The sequence below is a fragment of the Patella vulgata genome, chromosome 7 (assembly GCF_932274485.2).
Source record: "Patella vulgata chromosome 7, xgPatVulg1.2, whole genome shotgun sequence".
NCBI lineage: Eukaryota > Metazoa > Mollusca > Gastropoda > Patellidae > Patella > Patella vulgata.
The window spans coordinates 50,461,300-50,481,516 of NC_065885.2; the positions used below are offsets into that span (position 1 = coordinate 50,461,300).

The 20,217-nt window shown below is 34.3% G+C and overlaps 1 long non-coding RNA gene across 3 annotated transcripts in view; it reads left to right on the plus strand.

Annotated features, from left to right (window-relative positions):
* Positions 1-16,998, plus strand: part of LOC126826663 (uncharacterized) — a 33,195-nt gene extending 16,197 nt beyond the window's left edge. For 2 of the 3 annotated variants that reach the window (XR_007682347.1, XR_007682349.2), the window contains 3 exons: positions 11,138-11,339; positions 15,296-15,405; positions 16,711-16,998. This is a non-coding gene — a long non-coding RNA (uncharacterized LOC126826663). Of the gene's footprint in view, positions 1-2,431; positions 2,672-11,137; positions 11,340-15,295; positions 15,406-16,710 lie in introns of those variants that run through there. The other variant, XR_007682348.2, reaches the window with a different exon arrangement.
* The last annotated feature ends 3,219 nt before the right edge of the window (positions 16,999-20,217 follow it).

Sequence of the window (20,217 nt, forward strand, 5' to 3'; positions counted from 1 at the left end):
AGACGCGGTGAGATCCTTCTTGTTGAGCCAGCATGACCGTTCCTGAACGGAGGGGGGGGGGAATGGCTGAATGGTTAGCACATGCGCGCTGTATCATAAGGTCTGTCATTGAGTCAACTGGCGTGGTTTCGATTCCCCAGTTTTACGTGAAAAGGGGTAGGGTCGCCTGTCCAACTTCGTGGGTTTTCTCCGGGTCTTCTGGTTTCCTCCCACTGCTTAAGACCCCTACCCGCAAGCAAATTATTGAAATAAAATTGAACCATGTGTTAGTCCTGAAATGACCTAGTTTGTGTCGAGTGGACGTTAAACCACATTTCTTTATCTCTCCCGTTCCCCAAAGTGACGTACGGCAACTGTGCTAATGCTGCCCCTCTGCTGTGGAACTCTCTCCCTCGACTCCTTCTAAAAACACATCTTTTCCTACAACACTACATTCAATGATTCACTTAAACTAGTATTGTTTTTAGTATTTTACGTTCTATTAAATGTTTTTATAAGCCCACATTTTCATGTGGACGTATTATGCTGTCCCCGTCAATCCGTTCATCCACAAACTTGAAATATAGGTCTATCTCCAAAAGATCTTGATTCTTTTCAATATTGGCATGCATCGGACAATAACTTCATGGATTATGGCCACAGATTGTACGAAAAATCATGTTTTTAGTTTGTGGACACTTTAGAGGTCACAATTTTCATCTGATTTTTTTGAAACTTAATATGTATGTTTATAACCCAAAGATCTTGGTTCATTTCGATATTCGCGCATATCAGATATTAAATTCCTGAATTGTGGCCCTAGATTGTACGGAAAATCACGGTTTTAGCTTGTGGCCCTTTTAGAGGTCACAATTATTATCCGATAAAAAAGCGTTTGAATATATATCCGTTCCACCGTCATCTCTGTTGAGTTCGAAGTTCAGGAAAATCAAAACGAAACTGCCCGACAAAATGGACTCTCTTTGTACGCAAATTGTATAAAAGTATGTAATACGAAGGTTGTGGATCCTCTAGAGGTCACAAATTTTATCCGATTTTGATGGAACTTAAAATATATCTTTATATTCCATTGATCTCGGTCCCTATTGATATTTTGATGAAACTTAAAACATATCTTTATATCCCAAAGATCTCAGTCCCTTTTGATATTTGCACATTTCAGACCATAACTTTCTGGATTATGGGCCTTGATAGTATGAAAAATCACTTTTGTTTTAAGCTTGTTCTCTATCCATCTCTTGCAAAATGTGGGCATATCTTGCCTGGCAACCGCTGGTTGTACTACGCTTTGAGATTGTTTTTGTATGATGTAATACATATAATAAGAAAATAAATAATATATTATTATTATTGCTTCCCATTGAAGTTCCAGAATTAGGATTAGTAAAAGAATCATCTCTTTTCGGCAATTAAATGGAAACGGTCCCATTACATATGTGCTAGACCGAATTTTTCGACGGCGAAAATGTGCTCAGAAACACCGCAAGAACGAGTACATGGAAAAAAGGCCTTAAAGATTCAATTATCCATTATTTAAATGACCTAGAAGAGCAGGAAGGTATTTTACACTAACTGTAGAATCATAATAAGGTCTTTACAAGTTACATTTTGTGAATAAAATGTCTGTATCTTTATAATGGATCAATAATTTTGCACACAATCAAGTACAAATGCAAATGATTTTTTTTGTAAGTGAATCCCCATGATTGCCAAAACGAAACGAGAGGGCATCTTTAAATAGACTTCAGAATGATTGAAAATTGTATCCATGGTTATTAACTAAAGAATTCCCCATAGGTTTTTACATAGATGAAAAGAATGTTGCTCTTGACATGTTCAGCTTGTTCGAAAGAATAGAATTTTAATGTCTTTTATGGCATACACCGTGTTTCAGAATTGCCAATAGAGCACAGATCAACTAATAACATATAAACAAGATTTTTTCTATAAATTCTTATAGAACAGAATTTAATTAAATGACATCGGAATTCAAAAAGTAAATTTTTATGAAATTTTTTTTGAATTTTGAAAATTATATTTTATTAAATAAATGATCTACAGTGGCGTAATATAGAGTCGAGACAAAGTTTCTTCATTGTAAAGGTAATGTACAGTTTGCTAAGCCTATAGATTGATATAGTTGTATTGATGGATAATACAGTGAAAATTGATAAAGACATATGAAATATAGCAACCTATCATTTCTAATTGTTAGAGAAATATTGACTGTAAATAAGTGTATATTGATGTAGAACTGCTATATTGTATAGATCTTTTGAAATATCTTGCTTGCATGTAAGCTATAATGATTCTGATCCACGAGCTAGGGGGCTATCGACTATAAGCACTCAATATATACACCACATACTACAAGTCCTGATTGATTATTATAGATGGCGTACTAAGCTATACTTGTTGATCAGCCGACTGTGAATGTCTTTAGTTGTATGGTTTGCTGTTGATTTTTCGTGGCTCACAATGATTACTGGTCTTGTGTTTTGTTTAAACAGTATGCACTCTCTACACCTGGATGATGGAGGCAGGGATCTTCTAAGTGCATACTTCATTTTTGAGTCATTAGGCTCTAAGAATACAGGACATAGAAGGCAAGTTTATATTTAGCCATGAAAACGAGGTCAAGATATTGACAGTTAGCCTATGTTGTCTATGGGTATGTACATAAAAAATCAATCAACTCTTCTACAATTTTTTGCTATTCATCTCATTGAATAGAGAAAATTTGTGTTTTATGATGTAGGTCATTAACTAACAGTGATGTAGTAATTTGTAATCTAGTTATAGGACGTATCTATTGGTAATACTATAATATGATAATATCCTGCTTGATAATCTACATTTTTTACAATGTTGACTGATTAAATACAAGTTGGAACACATTTATTTGTATAATAACAATATATAGAAAACATGTTTCAAGAAATCTATCCCTGTAGTGACTTGGAGTGAATGATATAGGTGGCTCCATGTACTACCGACATGTTAAATTAGAAATAATCTATTCAACATTGTTTTAGATGTGGTGACTGTTCAAGGCACTGTCATGTCTGCTAAATTAACATTTTAATGCCTATTCTACCGCATGATTAGTTTTACTGCCTTCATTACCATGGGCTCTATATAAGGTGATGGTGGATTATATGGAAAGGATAAGATCCATCGTGGGACTAGCTATTATTGATTATTTGCAATAAATAGGAAAATATAGAGAGACTTTCTTCGAAGAAAAAATCCCAACGTTTAAAGATACATGAAGGTGAATGTCCACAATCATTACCCAAGTACTTTTCTGAATAACTTGATGTGGTTAATATATTTTATATTATTTTGCTGCTATTTACTATGATTTAGGGATCTTTTATTTACAATTGGGGGATACTGGAATGGATAGGCTTGTGACCCTTCTTGGGTCATAAATGTTGTGGAGGTAGGTTTTTTGGTCTTAAAAGAGGTTTAGGATATTTTCTACATGAGTTTCGAGGGTAGTTCTGTTCTCCCCATGTTTGAATCATGGTTTGTGACAAGAAGAACCTTCATGATTTTTTTAAACACGGCCCGGATAATATGCAAAAGCAAGACTCACATTGGTGTGCATGTAAATGAACCCCTGACAGTTGGAAATAGAAATAGAATAGTTGGATTGCTGGTGTTTTAGCAAAATTCTTCTACCACACATTGCCATAGAAATAAAAACAAATCACCCAATATTTGTCTCAAAATGGCTGAATTATGAGACTGATGAGACATTAAACTCCATTCCACGTTCTATTCTTTTTGTGAGGAGTAACTTGTGTTGTGAAGTAAGACATGAAAGTACATTTTAAAGTTGAATCCTCTCCTCCAACCCTTTAGTTTTATTATACACAGTAGTCATGTTAACGATATTTTACTAGATATTGTATAAGAAGTAGTGTAAGTGGCATTAGAACTTTTATCAGGAAATTAAACCTTTTACAGTTAATGTATGAAATTCAGAATAACCGTGGAGTACGACTCTCCATTATAAGTACATGTAATCCTAGATATTCCCTGAGCATGTTCTGTTTTTTGATGAATATCATAGCAGATTCTTATCTATCTTCATTAGCCGGGTTTGTGCAGGAAAGTGAGATGTTAAACTCAGATTTCATTCAGGAACTGTGGTGGCTCATTGAGTAAGACTCTGGCTCAGGTTTAACTCTGAAAGTTCCCCAGGATTTTCTGGCATAGTTTTCCCTTGTCAGTGGTGCAGAATGGAGGGCCTGGCAAGGAACAGTGTCTAGTCATTCGGATGAGATAAAAAAACAAGGTTCCATGTACACATTGCTGTGCACATAAAAGAAACCTTGACAATTGGATTTCAAATAAAAGTAGGATAGTCACTGCTTTCCAAGCAAAATTTCCTTCCTAGCACTCTGTCTTCATTTTCCCAGTTGGTGCAGAAAAGTAGGACATTAAACTTCATTTGGATTTCATTCATTAGTAGTATACAGTATAGATCAGGAATGGAGCTCAACCAGTAAGTTACATGTAGAATAAAGAAACTCCTTCATAATCATTCTAATTATCTTGTCATCCTAGTGATATATCTTTAAACCGCTTCAACATAATCTTTATCATTGTAATATGATATTTTTGTAATTTTTGGAATGGCAATAGAGTAATGAACAAATCACTTGAATTAGGTGATTCAGTGTTAAGTGTAATAATGCCAATTTTGTCATTTATGATGATACATTTCTTTTCTAAATAGTTTTAAACATACAAGCTTACTGTGTGGAGACAGAAAACGGGGTGATGAAAATCCCTTCCCAGGAGAATGAGAACAGCATAGAGCTTCTACTTCCATCATTCATACTCACAGGTTCAACAAAATATGCTGATCCTTTCAAAAAAATAGAAGACCACACATCTTGTAATGCAATGGATCGTTGATCCTGGTAATAGCCAAGAAAGAGAACAGGGTTTAATGTCCACTTGACACAAACTTCGGTCACAGAATTTGTTTATTTCAATAATTTGTTTAAGTGCTATGGGTCTTTTAGCAGTTGGAGGAAATGTGAGAACAAGAAGGAACCCCACAGGCAACTTGACTCCCTGTCACATTTAGGTGTGGGATTGAAACCAGAGCATGTGACTCAATGACAAATCTTCGGATCTAAAGCACATAATGTTATCCATTTGACCACCCAACCCCCATGGAATAGTGCTGTGGTTATCGCGGTTCAGGTTGGTTTGTTGTATCCCAATTAATAACTAAGTCACGATGTTGACTAGCAGAGAAGCAAAATTGTTGTGCCTTGTCATATGAGATTATCTAGCATTAACATTTTGATTTTGTTTTCTTAATTTTCTTAAAGACAATATTGATGTCAGTCATTATCACATATGTGATAGAACTGGTTAAACACATTCAAAATATAATTTTAACACAGAGATCATTGCTACAATAGATTCTTCCTTTTGCTTTCGTCACTTCTGCTTCTTGAAAGCTTCATTACGCATCTATTGTAGCAATGATCTCTGTGTTAAAAGTATATTTGGAACGTGTTTAACGAGTTCTATCACATATGTGATAATGACTGACACCAATATTGTCCTTTAATTAAATGTTAAATAATCAATCTGAGTATATATTATTAGCTTAGATTCTTGAGAAATTTACAATTTTTCGAAAAATGCAAATGCCCTATAATAATATATAAAGATATAAAATTAGTACTCCACCAAAAAAGGTATCAAAAAGTTACCAACCCAAAAGTATGAGACAGCAGAAGGACTTATGGTTTGTCTATTTATAATAAATATGTCGGTGTCTACTGCAGCGTTATTGTTTAAACTCAAGTTGGGAACAAGATCTAAAGACCATATAATATCGAAAATAAAAATATATATTATGACGAAAAACTGATTCAGTGTCTCACGATTCAATTCGCAAATCCTACATTTTCAGTAATGCTGTTCATGCCTGGTTATTTGGATGCACTAAAATACCTATTTACACATTGGCAAAACACTTGAGAGATCTATTCACACTTTTATAACTGTTTAATTTGTGGTAACCATGGCATATTTTGAACTGGTTATGCTAGACAGAAGGAAATTTATATTCATTGTAATATAGATGAAAGCAGTTAATTGGCAGCAGTTTGTGACTAATGAGTTTGATTGATCAAATTTACCTTTATTATGTGGCGGTTATTCACATTAGATTCTATTATGTCAATATCATGGTTCTATGTTACCAGATATATTATTCTATTGGTATTCAGTACCGTTTATGTCATAGTGAAACCAGATCTGGTGCTATAGGATTCATAGTATCTTATTTTTTACTGATTAGTTACAAGGGTATAGAGTCTGCCTAAGACTTCAGATGTTTATTGAATGACTAAGCAATAGAATTGGCATCAAGGGTAGTTTTATCCTTCCTTATAAATTTGTCTTGATCCTCATGATCAATATAGGCTGATGTAATTAAAACCAAATTAGAACACAATAATCATATGGTCTAGGGACCTTCTATTTTTACACAGCATATAAGAATTACTTAAATTTATAAGTGCTTTAAATACATTTTTCTTAACAGGTTTTTTTTTTTGAGTGGCTTCAGGGCACAATATTCTTGACTAAATGGCAATATAGACTTCCAGACCAGACACAATAATTTATATGATCAGACTTCTGACACAGAAACAGTCTTAAATAATATTCAGCAGGAATTATTTAAAGAAAAAATTGGAATTGTAGTAAATAACATATTTTCTTTCAGGACAGTAGCAATGATGTAGATTTCTGACATGCGCATGTGAAATTTGATATAGTTTCATGTGGAATTAAAATAATAGGGTTCTAAAATGGCAAGTCTACATATTTGCATTTCTCAAGAGAATTACAAATCAAATAAACAATATGTTTGATTAGTACAATAGCCACAGGCACAGAATACAATTGAGTTGTCAGTTATTCTTCGTATACTATATAGCTATTGGATTCACAGGACGTTCCGATGCAATGTCTCAATTATCCAGCACCTTTAATCAGACACAAATGTGTTACATGAAAAAGACTACAATTTTATGCAGCATTAAGCAGGTTTCATTACATTTTATAAGGTGAATGTACAGGATATAGATTGGACTTATTGATTATAAATTGTGACCTTGTGTAAGTTTGACCCGGAAATGGATAATGACAAAATGATTTCATTTTTTTCTTGCGATTACGATTTACAAATTTTCAAACAAAGGATATTAAAATTTGAAATGCCCAAATTGATGTGATTTGCTTCAATAGAGGTATATTGAATCCAGTGGAGTACCAAGGATTTCCAAAAGGGTAGACCAAAATATTTCAAGAAAAATACTTAAATATAGATTAAAGATGTCTATGGAAGGAATGGAGCCTCAGTGAAAGATGTCAGTATGTAGATTATAATTATAGCCGTACATTGCCGATCCAAAGGGATGTGGGGAGTTCTGCCAGTGCAAGTGGCCTCCTCCCTATATAAACCACTGAAATAACCTAGAACAGAGATGTACACAAGGGAATAGATAACATCTATAGTTGTCTCTGGCTTCTATAAAGTCTATAGACATGTTGAGTTTGTCTTTCTGGTTCTGTAATGTCAACTTTATAATTATAAGGTAACAGAAACAATTCTTGGAGTCTGATCTCTAGTGGCGAGTAGACTTGTTTATAATGTCTAGCACCATTTGAAATCAGTGCTTCTGGAATTTATGTCAACTATTTTTAAACTTTTCATTTTTGGATCAATCAAATAAACTTTAATGAATGTTCAATTTCCAGAAGGAAGGGTGCAGCTGTGTGATGGCATTGGGGGTTATTCCAGAACATGAGTGAAGGGGTTTGCAGGTTACACAAAAATTTAATATGATATGGAAACATATTTACTTTTGAAGAGTGAGGAAGGAAGAACTAATTAGAAATTTTCTTGGCATTCCTTTCATGATCTCAGACACCTCTTTTATTGATCTGTCTTTAAGGAATCAATGTACCATACATATTAATGCTAGTGGGACGAGATGCAAGTCTGGTGATTTAAATATTTGTGGATTAAGATGTAATACCGATTAGCAGTTTTGCCCATGGCAGATATAAGAAAGAGAAAAAATGCAGGAAGTTTAATGACTTAATTTTTGCCACATTTTCTGCATAGAAAATCAAGGGAAAATGATTTATTCACACAGACATGCGATTGGGTTTTCTGGTCCATCCGGGTTATTGAAGACAGGTCATACAGACATAAGAAAGGCAATAGTTGGACATGTTAGGGCATGTGTATACAGTATTTGTCGGTGGATAAGGCACATTTTTTTTTGCCAAATATTTGGTATGTCATGGCTTTAACCTTGGATTAACCATTAAGAAAAAGAAGCATGTGCTTAGTCCTCAAAGAGAAGTAGGGCTCTGCAGAGTTTATATACCGGTGCCAGATTAACCATTGTGCAAAAAGTGGAGATGAAACAACCCCCCCCCCCCCCCCCCCCGATAAATAATGGTAAAATACATCAATTTTTTTACCCTTTCATTAATTTGCTGTTGAATGATAAACTTGGATTTTGCCAATTTTTTTTTGATTTTGAAAGTCAAAATTTATTTTACAGTTCAGTATGGTTTTAGAACGGTTAATGTTTTTCAATGCCTAGGGCCTCTAAATGTAGTCATCCAGTCCTACCCTTTTTGAGTACCTTGTATGTCTGCTGCTCCCCTATTATTATAAAGCTACAGGATTAAAACACTTTCAGTATTTTAAACTGTTGACCATACTTTGAATTTAGCTCATTTGTAAGATGTTTAACAAATGAGAGAATATTTATGTCATTAAGGACAAGATAAAATTGCTAAGGATTTCCTTATCTCATCGAACTATCTGATGCATATAAATATTTTCTTGGTATAGCTAATATACCGGTCTTCCAAAGCTATTTGCAGAGAAAGCGTAGTAACTAATCTATCATTACAATTTAGCTTCAAGAGGATTACATGCATATAAATTGCTTTCTTAGTTTAGTAGGAGAATATTCATAGACTCCATCACCAAATGTCCATCTGAAATCCGGTATCAAGCTCTCAATGAATTTTCAATGGTTTTTTATGTGACGCTGGTCTTTGTAAGTTATATTTGTTAAGCAATGTTTATTTTCATTTCAGACATAAGGCAATTTGATGCATTGTTTTCACTGTCTTTTTTCTTTATGTTTTTTGATGTTTTTGTTTAACAACAATGGAAGATAAGTATTTAAAGGAATTTAATTTAATGCATTGTTTTTGCTGTCTTTTTACTTGTTTTTTTTTTTATTTTTTTTATTTAAATCTTGTAAACTTGATTACAGAGGGTAATGGAGGATGAGAATACAGGTTTGTGCGTTTGATAATGATAACAGAATGTGGTATTCATCTTAGTTTGTAATGGAGATTGTGTTTGATCGACCATTAAGGGACCTGATTTTGCTTGGTGAATAGACTAAAGGTTCACTCTAGCACCATTTGAAATCAGTTTCTCGATATGGAACTTGTCAACAATTGCAATCCTGTTCTAAATTTATCTCTGTTTAACTACTTTAAGTTGTTTTCCTTTTTTTAAGTTGAACACTTATATAGGACTAGATAATGCACAGCTTCATGTAGTGTTTGTCCAGAAGCAGACATAATTTTTAGTTTTAAGCCTTATCAACAGTCAACATAATATGTTAGGATTGTATCTTCTATTTCTTGTCATTGTGTATTGTCATCAGCTCTTTCTGTCGGTCCATTTACACTTCACCAATTTTTCTAAAATTTTCAGGATGAGTTATTATTGGGCTATAGATTGTCTTAAATTTTTAGGATGAGTTATTATTAGGCAAAAGATATTGTCCTTGAATTTTTTAGGCTGAGTTATTATTGGGATAAAGATTGTCCTTGCGTTTCCTTGAGTTATTATGGAGTAAAAATAGCCCCTGTTGATTTTGAGCATTCTTGCGAAAGTTATCCAAGTGTGATGGTCACTGAATGATACAATAGTTGATAAATATACTCGTACTCACTCTATTTATTCACCGATTTTCAAAATAGTTAATATCTTGTTAAAGGTGGTCTCTATCCATTACTGATTTACATCACAAAATATAGGAGGAAAAAATCATGATGGTGGGTGGTATGTTTTTATTTTACAGTAAAGTCATTAAAAACGACAAAAAAGCCCCATCTTAATGTCACATTTCAACAGGACGGATTTAGCCTTTTCAAACACTTGGGCTGTAATATGTCACTATGCTACAGTCTTTGAAATAACACTTCTGCATTTATAATGTGAAGTTGATAACAAATTTTTTTTTTTGTATATGAAGATATTGCAATGGAAGTCTAAATCATAACACTAATGCATTAAGGTTTCAGTGTATGCTAATAAATTTTGTAATAATTCAATATTTGTCAGAAAACATTGGCCATAATGCTTAATTGATTTTTATATAAAACCATATCTAAAGATGCCTATATCGATTTGGAAGCCTGCCTTGTAGTGAGTGGGTCACTGACCGAAAAGTAATACATAACCCATTGTTTGTCATAAGGGCAGCTGAAGACTGTAATTTTTAGTCTTATTTACTGTGGTTAGGAGTTAGGACACTGGACTCACAACCAGAATGTCCCATGTTTAAAGTCACCACTTTGACCTCGAAGAATCTTTAGGATTTCCAAGCCAGGTTTGCACTCCTCCTGCTCATGGCTGGGAAATCAAGATCTGTACACAAAGTTTAGTGTACGTAAAAGATGTCTTGGCAGTTGGGATATAGAAAAAAGAGTAGGTGGAAGCGCTTCATTCTGGGCAAAATTCTCCTTCTCGCATTGTTCACATAACCATAGAAATAAAAATAATCATATGTCAGTCTCAAAATGACTGAAGTTTTGTGTTTTAACAAGATGTAAAAACTATTGAAACGGGCCTATTCCATTCCACATTGATGGATACAATCAGAAAGAGTGTAGAGCTTCTTTAATTGCCCTTTTGACTTGCTATTACTTAACCATACAAATGGATGATCAGAGAAACAAATATGTGGTTACTTTATCTGAGATAAGAAATTTTGATAATTATTTACAAAATTATTTGAACATCCAAATATAACTATTGCAGGAAACTGAACAGAAACATTCCAAAAAGTTGATTAATATGGAAGTGATTAAGAGTTCAATTCAGGCTAATCTACAAGTTCATCGACGTTTAACAGAAGTACGAGAAGAAGATGAAATCAGCAGTTTGTTATCAAATCACTCACAGTCAAATAGTCCGACATCTGATATTAAAAATACACAAAGTACTTCACAGAAAAAAGGTGGTAAGTGGGCATAAATATAAACAGATATCATCAGAATCTGACCAAGGCTTTAAATCATGGATGGCCAAACTCAAATGCATGCGCCAAATGTGATAATAATAATTTAGCCATTTTATTATTTTGTGCAAATCCATTTTAATCGATGTTATCGTTCCGTAACTGTTAATATGCGTTTACAAGAAGTAGATGGGGGTAAAAGAGTTGTATGGCGCATCTGAATTCGTGTTTTAACAAATTGACGCATGGTGTGTAAAATGTTGGTCACCCCTGGTTTAGATCCATTCAGCAGAAAATGCAATAGGCATGTTACCATGAGACAGTTTAGACATTCCTCCATGAATAAATTATCGAATGACATTTGAGGGCTATTATGATTTTGTTACTGAGTATCAGATCACTTCAATTGATACAATATTGAAATATACAATGATATAGTATCCTTATCTTCGTTCAAGTTTTCCTGCTTTACAAAATATAATTAACCTTAAAGATGCATTATGTAAGATTTCAGTCAAATTACTTCATTCTGAACAAAGTTGTGACTATTTGTAGAGTAGCGTAGTCTTGAATTTCATTACTACCGTAATTACGATAATAAACAAAGCCTTGATTATCCAGTTTTAAATTATATCATTAAATGGCAATCTTGTTTCAATCCATTCAAAATCACAACCATCCGATGTTTTAGAGAGTTAATTATGTCTAACTAGTAATTTATCTAATATTTGAGGCCAAAGGAAAGATCTGCAATAGGCAGATTTAGCTCTTACATAATTCACCTTTAAAGGAGGCAAGTCTTTAACTCGATACCATCCAGTCTTCGAAAGTGCAAACACGACTTATTGGTCAATTTAAATAAACATTGATGTTGTTATCTTACTGTGAAAATTTGGGCTTCTGATATCCAATATTTAAGACAAAATGAAAATTTTAAAATTGGCACACAAATCGAGTGCCAGAATTCTTTCGAACACCATCTGTATGAAGCAACGTGATGAACGAGGCTAAACATATCCCATGTAGGAGAAATTACAGTAAAAATAGAAATGATTGAATGTAAATCAGTTATATACATTCATATTACATTATTATATGCGTTGTGACCCATTTGTGTTCATTTCTATGTGCCAAAGAATTGCAATTTTTACCCCTTCAAGATAGAGAGAGAAAGAAATGGGGTTTAACACAAACTAGGTCATTTTGTGACTTACATTACATATGGTTAAATTTTTATATATGCTCACATTTTCATGTGATATATTGTCAGCGCCCCTGTCCGTCCGGACGTCTCCGATTTTGACGAAACTTGAAATATAGGTTTATATCCCAAAGATCTTAGTTCCTTTTGATATCGGCATGTATCGGACCGTAACTTGTGCACACTCTAGAAGTCACAATTTTTATTCATTTTTGATAAAACTTAAATGTAAATTTATTACATAAAGATCTGTTCCTTTCCATATTCGCGCATATTGGAGCATAACTTCTTGGATAATGGCTCCTGATTGTACATTTAAAAAAATGTTTGCAAATATCACCGTTACACCATGATGATGGTTGAGTTTGAATTTCGTGAAAACTGCTGGACAAAATGGCCGTCCCTCGTACACAAATAGTGTAAAAATATGGTATCTCAAGGTTGTGGACCCTCTAGAGGCCACAATTTTGATCTGATTTTGATGACACTTGAATTACATGTTTATAACCCAAAGATCTTTTGATATTTGCGCATATCGGATAGTAAATTCCTGAATTATGGGCCTTGATTTTACGAAAAATCGTGTTTTTAGCTTGTGGTCCCTCTAGAGGTCACAGTTTTTATCTGATTAAAAAAAACGTTTGAATATATCGCGTTGCACCTTAATGATGGTTCAGTTTGAATTTCTTGAAAATCGGACCAAAACTGCCGGACAAAATGGCTGCTTTTCGTCCGCAAATAGTGCAAATATATGGTATATCAAGGTTGTGGACCCTCTAGAGGCCACAATTTTGATCCGATTTTGATGAAACGTTAAATTTATGTTTATATCACAAAGACCTTGGATCTTTTCGATAATCGCACATATCCGAATGTAACGTCCTGAAGTTATGGTCCCTGATTATTTGAAAAATTGCATTTTAAGCTTGTGGACCCACTAGAAGTCACAATTTCAATTCAATTTTCTAAAACCTCTAAATATATTACTGTTACACATCAATAAAGGTTGAGTTCGAATTTCATAAAAAATCTGACCCAAACTGCTGGACAAAATGGCTGTATGCAAATAGTGTAAAAGTATACTAATACTCCAAGGCTGTGAACACAATTTGTATCCTGTTTTCTTCAAAATTGAAATGTATGATTATAATGCAAAGATCATGGTTCCTAATGATATTTTGCGCATATCGCACCGTATCTTCCTGGATTATGACCCCCTGATTATATGCAAAAATCACATTTTTAGTTTGTGGACCCTCTAGAGGTCACAATTTTGATCTGATTTTAGAAAACATTTAAATGTATCACCATTAAACCCGAATGATGGTTGACTTCGAATTTCATGCAAATCGGACCGAAACTGCCTGACACAATGACCCCTCCTTGTATGCAAATAGTGTAAAAGTATGTAATATCAAGGTTGGTTTTGATGAAACTTAAACTATATCTTTATATCCCAAATATCTCAGTCCCTTTCGATATTTCAGACCATAACTTCCTGGATTATGACCCCTCTGATTGTATGGAAAATCGCTTTTTTTTTTTTTTTAGCTTGTTCTCTATCCATCTCTTGCAAAATTTGGGTGTATCTTGCCTGGCAACCGCTGGTATTTCAATAATTCGCTTGTGCATAGGGATCTTTAGCAGTGGGAGGAAACAGGACTAGCCGGAGAAAAAGCACGAGGTTGGACAGGCGACTCTACTCCTTCTGTTCTGTTGTCACGTACAACCGGGGAATCGAAACCACGCCAGTTGACTCAATGACTGACTTTATTTACTTTATGATACAACGTGCACATGCTAACCATTCGGCCATACCCCCCCCCCCCCCCCAGCTCTTTTAAGATAAAGACTAATAGTAATACTAGTAATAGCTTTTGAAATATATTCAGTACATGTAATGTGTAGAAGAATGAAATTCAGTTCCCTAGGAGCTCAATGTGATTTTTTAACTGCCAATTATAGTAACAATTCCTCGTTAATTATAATGTTACCAGGATCATAAATTCGATACTATTTGCTTTTCAGTGCAGTTTTGTTAATTTTTGGTCATCACTTGAGTAACTGAAGGTTTTCATATGGCTTTAAGTCTGATTTTAGGAAAGCCAAATTTTGGTTGTTTTTATAAGAGGGTTAAAAGTTTTCAACCCCACAAATTGTTTAAGTTGTTTTTCTCTCCATATTTTATGCACTAACATTTAATGTGGATATATATTGTCATCAACGCATTCAGTAAGATGGTTATCCATCTTCTAGCCACAAATTTTGTGCAGACTCATCTAAATAACTACCACGACATTTACTATTATTAATTGATATTAGCTATGCAGGATATTCTTTAAAGATACATTATGGGAGATTAGGTAACGAGTTGGCAGTTCTCACTATAATAGTTAAAAACTAGATAATGTAAAGGCAATTTGGTGAAAATTTTATTCAAATTGATCCACGATGAACCCAGAACTAAGCGACTGAAATTCCCATAAGCCTCTGTCATCATTACTGAAGTCAGTACTATAAACAGCATAGTCTTGATTATCCATTTAATCATTTAATCAAGAAGGAAAGTTATGCAGTAAATCGGCTTACAATCCACTAAAGATCGCAGCCTGGCGCTGCCATCTTGAGTTGATTATGGTCTGGATTGGTTAATTAATGTCTAATTAATAATTTAGATAACATTTCGACCTAAAGAAAGACCTGCAATAGACAGATTTAGCTCTTGCATAATGTATGTTTAATTTCATGAATTTTTCAGGTACAAAGAAAGATAGTGGACGTTTATGGGAAATCCGTGGTTATGAGTCTTTGAAAAGATTACAAAACAGTCACAGAACAGATACGCAAACTGTCAAAACTACAGAAAAGGTAATAAGTATATCCTGGTTTAAATTAGATTACAAACATTACAGAACCAAGAAATAATAAATGGGTCTACATGGAGAAAGAAAAGACTCATTTTGCTTTTACATGATCTAGCAAAGATGCCTAAGTCGTGACAATCTTTTCACAGGATTTAAATTGCTAAATTGATCTGTGTAGACACAGCCACAAATTTATCTCTCTTGTCTCAAGTTTGGACATGCGCCAAGACTATATTTTTTTTAAGCTACTGTTGAAAGATTTGAGATCTCCATCTTCTTTCATATTTGTGTTATGTCCATGTGTTTTTTATGTTCCATGTGTGAAAGCAAATGTAGACCTCAGTATTGAAAAGAAAATCCTATGTTTGTGTAGTATCTCTTGTCACTGAAACCTTATCGGCGTTCTAGGTTTCAGAGATTTTGAAACATGCTGGAACTGTTTAACTTGTCATAAGGAGGAACTTTATGGAAAACCATAGTCATAGTTATTGCCCTTGACATCAAAACCGTGTAGCTGCTCTAAGATCAGATTTTTTCAAACTTGCTGGGATTGTTGGACTCATCACATGGATGAACTAGGGCTTTCGACTTTAAACTTTATCCAGACCAGTCACATTTTGACATATTTTGTTTGTATTATTCCAATGCTAAATGTTTTTACACCTAAAAACTATGAATTTAAAATGTTTTGAAATTGTAATATTATCGCATGTAAATCCTCCATTGGGTCATTTTAACTGCCCATCAGTGAAGACTTGTATATGACTGAAATGGGAGGGCTAGGATGAACCTTTTTGAAATTAAGAGTTGTGTGTCTGTTATATGCAAGGTTATTGCCCTTGAAATTGAAACATAATCGCATTTTAGATTTTTTTTGATCAGACATGGATTGTTTGACTAGTAGGATGAATACTTTAGGAATTGATAGTCCTTTCGAAATTAAGTGTTGTCTGTACATTCTTTTTGGAGTTACTTCCTTTATCATCAATTCAAAACCTTTAAAAACCAGAGTTTTTACACATCAATGCATTAATGACTAAAGTGGTCTTGTCCATCGCTCCCCACTCACTTTACACAGTTCAGTTTTTTTACTCCAATATTCAGGAATAGTTAGTATTGGGGTAAAAATGATTGATTTGGGGCCTAGTTTCAGAATTATTGCCCTCGATTGCAGAGTTATTATACTCACTCACTTTTAGTATTGTGGTAAAGGTGGTTTAACGAAGCTTTGTAAAGGATATTTATTATATTTAAGTAATATTCACATCAATTAAATTATTTGAAATTTAATTTAATTTTCTTCTTACAGGTGCATTTTAACAAGGGAAGGAGAAGTGAAAAAGAAATTCAAAATATCCGACACAGAAAAGAACTGATGTTTCGATCAGCCGAACATAATAAATATGTTACAGAACTCATTTTAGCTCAAAATCCATTACCGAATCATTCATTGTTTCCTTTAAGTTGATATCAAAGACAAGGTCTAATGCTTAGATCCAACAAACATAATAAATATCATATCATACTGTCATCTTAGCTCATAATCAATAATCATTCATTGTTCTATATTTAAAATAAATTATTATTATTATTATAATCTGTACTTTTAATTTTGTTATAGAATTCAAAGTGAATTAGAAATTTATGAGATAGAAAAATGATTATTATTACAGGGTTTGAAGTTGGAGCAAACTCCCAATTAGGTTTAAAATACAGATACAAATGTAGTTTTGTTTTTGTATACCTTTCATATAGATCTGACTGCATTGTGAAGAAAGTCATGTTATTGTTAGGGGTTACAATTGAACTTTTTTGTTTTATTCTTTACTACTCTATAGATATCTCCAAATAAATAATTCCATCCATAAGTCGTGTATATAATCGCATCATATTTCAATCCTACTGTGAAACTTATGGAGGCAGACCACCATTAAATTTCACCATCTCGGTACCCACAAATTGTAGTTAGTCTATTTATAGCAATTCTCTCTCTGTCTCCTTCCTCCCCTTTTGCATGCCCATTTTTGTTGATTTTTTGGTCTAGAATGGACGAAGAGGGTTTGAATTAACATTTTCTGCCAGGTTTTGGTAAATATTCATGATTTTGAGGCGGAAGGATAACGGATTTGTCAGGTTGGCTACGGTGATATGTACGGCAACTAGTTACATGTTTTTAGTATGCTTCTTCAAGTTTGTGTATCTCAAAATTTTGGTGGTCAACCTCATACAAATTTTAGTGCAAAGACATGACCATTTGTTCCTCTGTCTGTAGTGAAAAGCATTCAGCCCAACGAAAATTTGGGGAAAAGTTGGAGGTGGGCAAAGAGGCCAGAATTAACATTGAAGTCAATGGGGAAATTAATGGTGGTCTGCCTCCTTATGAGTTAAATGGAGTTAGCTCCCCTTGGCTGATTCTGGTTCTACTTGTGCTTTCAAGATTCGCACAAGATGACCGGTTAATTATCTTGATGAAATGTAGAACAAATAGTTGTCTCCATCCACAATTCTTGTAAACTTGCTAGTTGGCTTGCCCATGCCCTAAGGAGTGAAATGAAATGGGGGTTTAATAAAGAACTACTGTTCACATCAACCAGCAATGCAGTATGCTATGAGGGAATGGCACTACGCCATTCTCTTATTTCCAGTTCTAACTGTCAAGTGTTCTTTTGTGTATGGGACTTGTTTTTGTTTTTTTGTTCCATCCAAATGACTATAGACTTACTTGCTAGGCCATCCATCCTGCACCACTGAAATGGCTAAGCCATGCTGGAAAATCTTGAGTCAGTACTTTTCAGCCATTATCGGTATTGAACCCTGGACCTCCTGGTTAGTGGGACGGCACCCTATACACTGAGCCACAATCGCTCCTGTCCTTAGGAGAAAACATTACTTCCGGCGTGGTTTCCCCTTGTCAGTGATGCAGGACGGAGGGCCTGACAAGGACAGCTGTCTAGTCATTCGGATGAGACGAAAAACTGAGGTCCCGAGTACACATTGGCGTGCACGTAAAAGATCCCTTGACAGTTGGAATTCGATATAAGAGTAGGCCGTAGTGCTGCTGTCCGGGCAAAATTTCCCTCATAGCACACTGTATGGCGTATGCCCGTCTTCATTAGCCCAGTTCGGAGCAAAACAGTAGGACGTTAAACCCCATTTCATTTCATTTCAGAAAACATTACTGGACTAAGACTAGTAATTATTTCCCCTTATTTCATGATGGACGAATGTAGTGCGAGTTATAAATAGACAATTTTTCCCTTAATTTTTTTCTCCCCTCTTCCTGCATTTTTGGGTTGACTTTTTGGTCTAGAATTGGAGAAAAGGGATCAAATTTGCAATTTCATGGCAGTTTTGGGTAATACTGATGATATTACAGCGGAGGGATAGGGGGTGTAAAGTGTCTTTCTGCAGAGCAATCATTGTGTCGGAAGTGAGATTTTCACCCCAGTCAACATCAAATCCCCGTAGCAAAAAATCTAAATGGTCAACCCCCTACAAATTTATAATGAGGATATTGCCAAATGTGGTCCCCATTGTACGTATAAAGATTGGAACCAACGGAATGTTGAGCAAAAAGCTACAGCCTGTGATGTTACAGCCATTTAATGAAGTCAGTGGGCAAATAATTGCTAGTCTGAGTCCAGTCAGTTGAACAATAAGAGTTACTGCCCCTGAAACATTACAAATGCTGTACAGGCTAGAACTTTTGAGACATTGAATGTGATCTATGGGTTAAAGGTTTCAGATGTTTCACACTTGCCCATTGATATCTGGGCATAGAACAAAAATAAGTTTAACTTCGTCTCAGAGTTTCTATTTTTCTACTTAGCCCCCCCGGATCAATTTACTTGATCCGATATACATGTTTCTGTGTATCTTTCTGAATTATTACAGTCCCAAACTTCAACATACAATGCAAGATTGTCATCACAAAACATTTTATCAATACCCAAGTCTAAATATTAAACATTTGCTGATAGATCTTTCAGTGTGTTAGGACTGCAACTCTGGAATACCCTTCCAGAAAGTGTAAAACAATGTCTGATTGGAACAGATTTTAAAAAGAAACTCAAAACATACTTTTTCCGTAAGCATTCCTTTAACATTGTGTAAGACTTTGTGAAGTGCCATTGAATGCATGGCAGTAATGTGTGCTATATCAAATGTAATGTTATGTAATATAAAGTGAAACAAGGGCCATAACTCTAGAAGTAATTAACAGAAATTGTTGAAATGAAATAAGTTCTTCATTTCACCAGTGTAAACAACATATGTAAATTTCAAAACGATTGGATGATAAATGTAGAATGTTCACAAGAAATTGTGGACGAAGGACCGACTGACAGAGACGATGTCAATATACGACCTTGTTTCTATGTGGGCGTATAATAATTGGAGTTGCCCATCAAACTCGATTACTAATTAAAATTGAACCATGTAGTAGTGAATACACAACCAGTTTCTGTAAATATCTATTAGCAAAATTTAATAAAACCAATAATAGAAGTACAAAATCAACACATCTGATCAACCTATACACACAATGCCAAATTATGTAACTTGTTTGCATGGACAAGGTTAACAAGACACAGTAACATATATAATGTTTGAAACAGACGTTCTCGTGACCATTGCAAGACTAACCATAACAATAAATGTTTGTATTCAGAAAGCCTTTTATTACATTACAAGGAAGATTAATTGTTAATACTGTAAATTTGTATTTACTCATGTCTGTGAACTTGAATTGTTTTTTTATACATCGAATGCTTTAAATCTGCTCGGTTTAGGATATATGCCATTGGTCTACATTTGC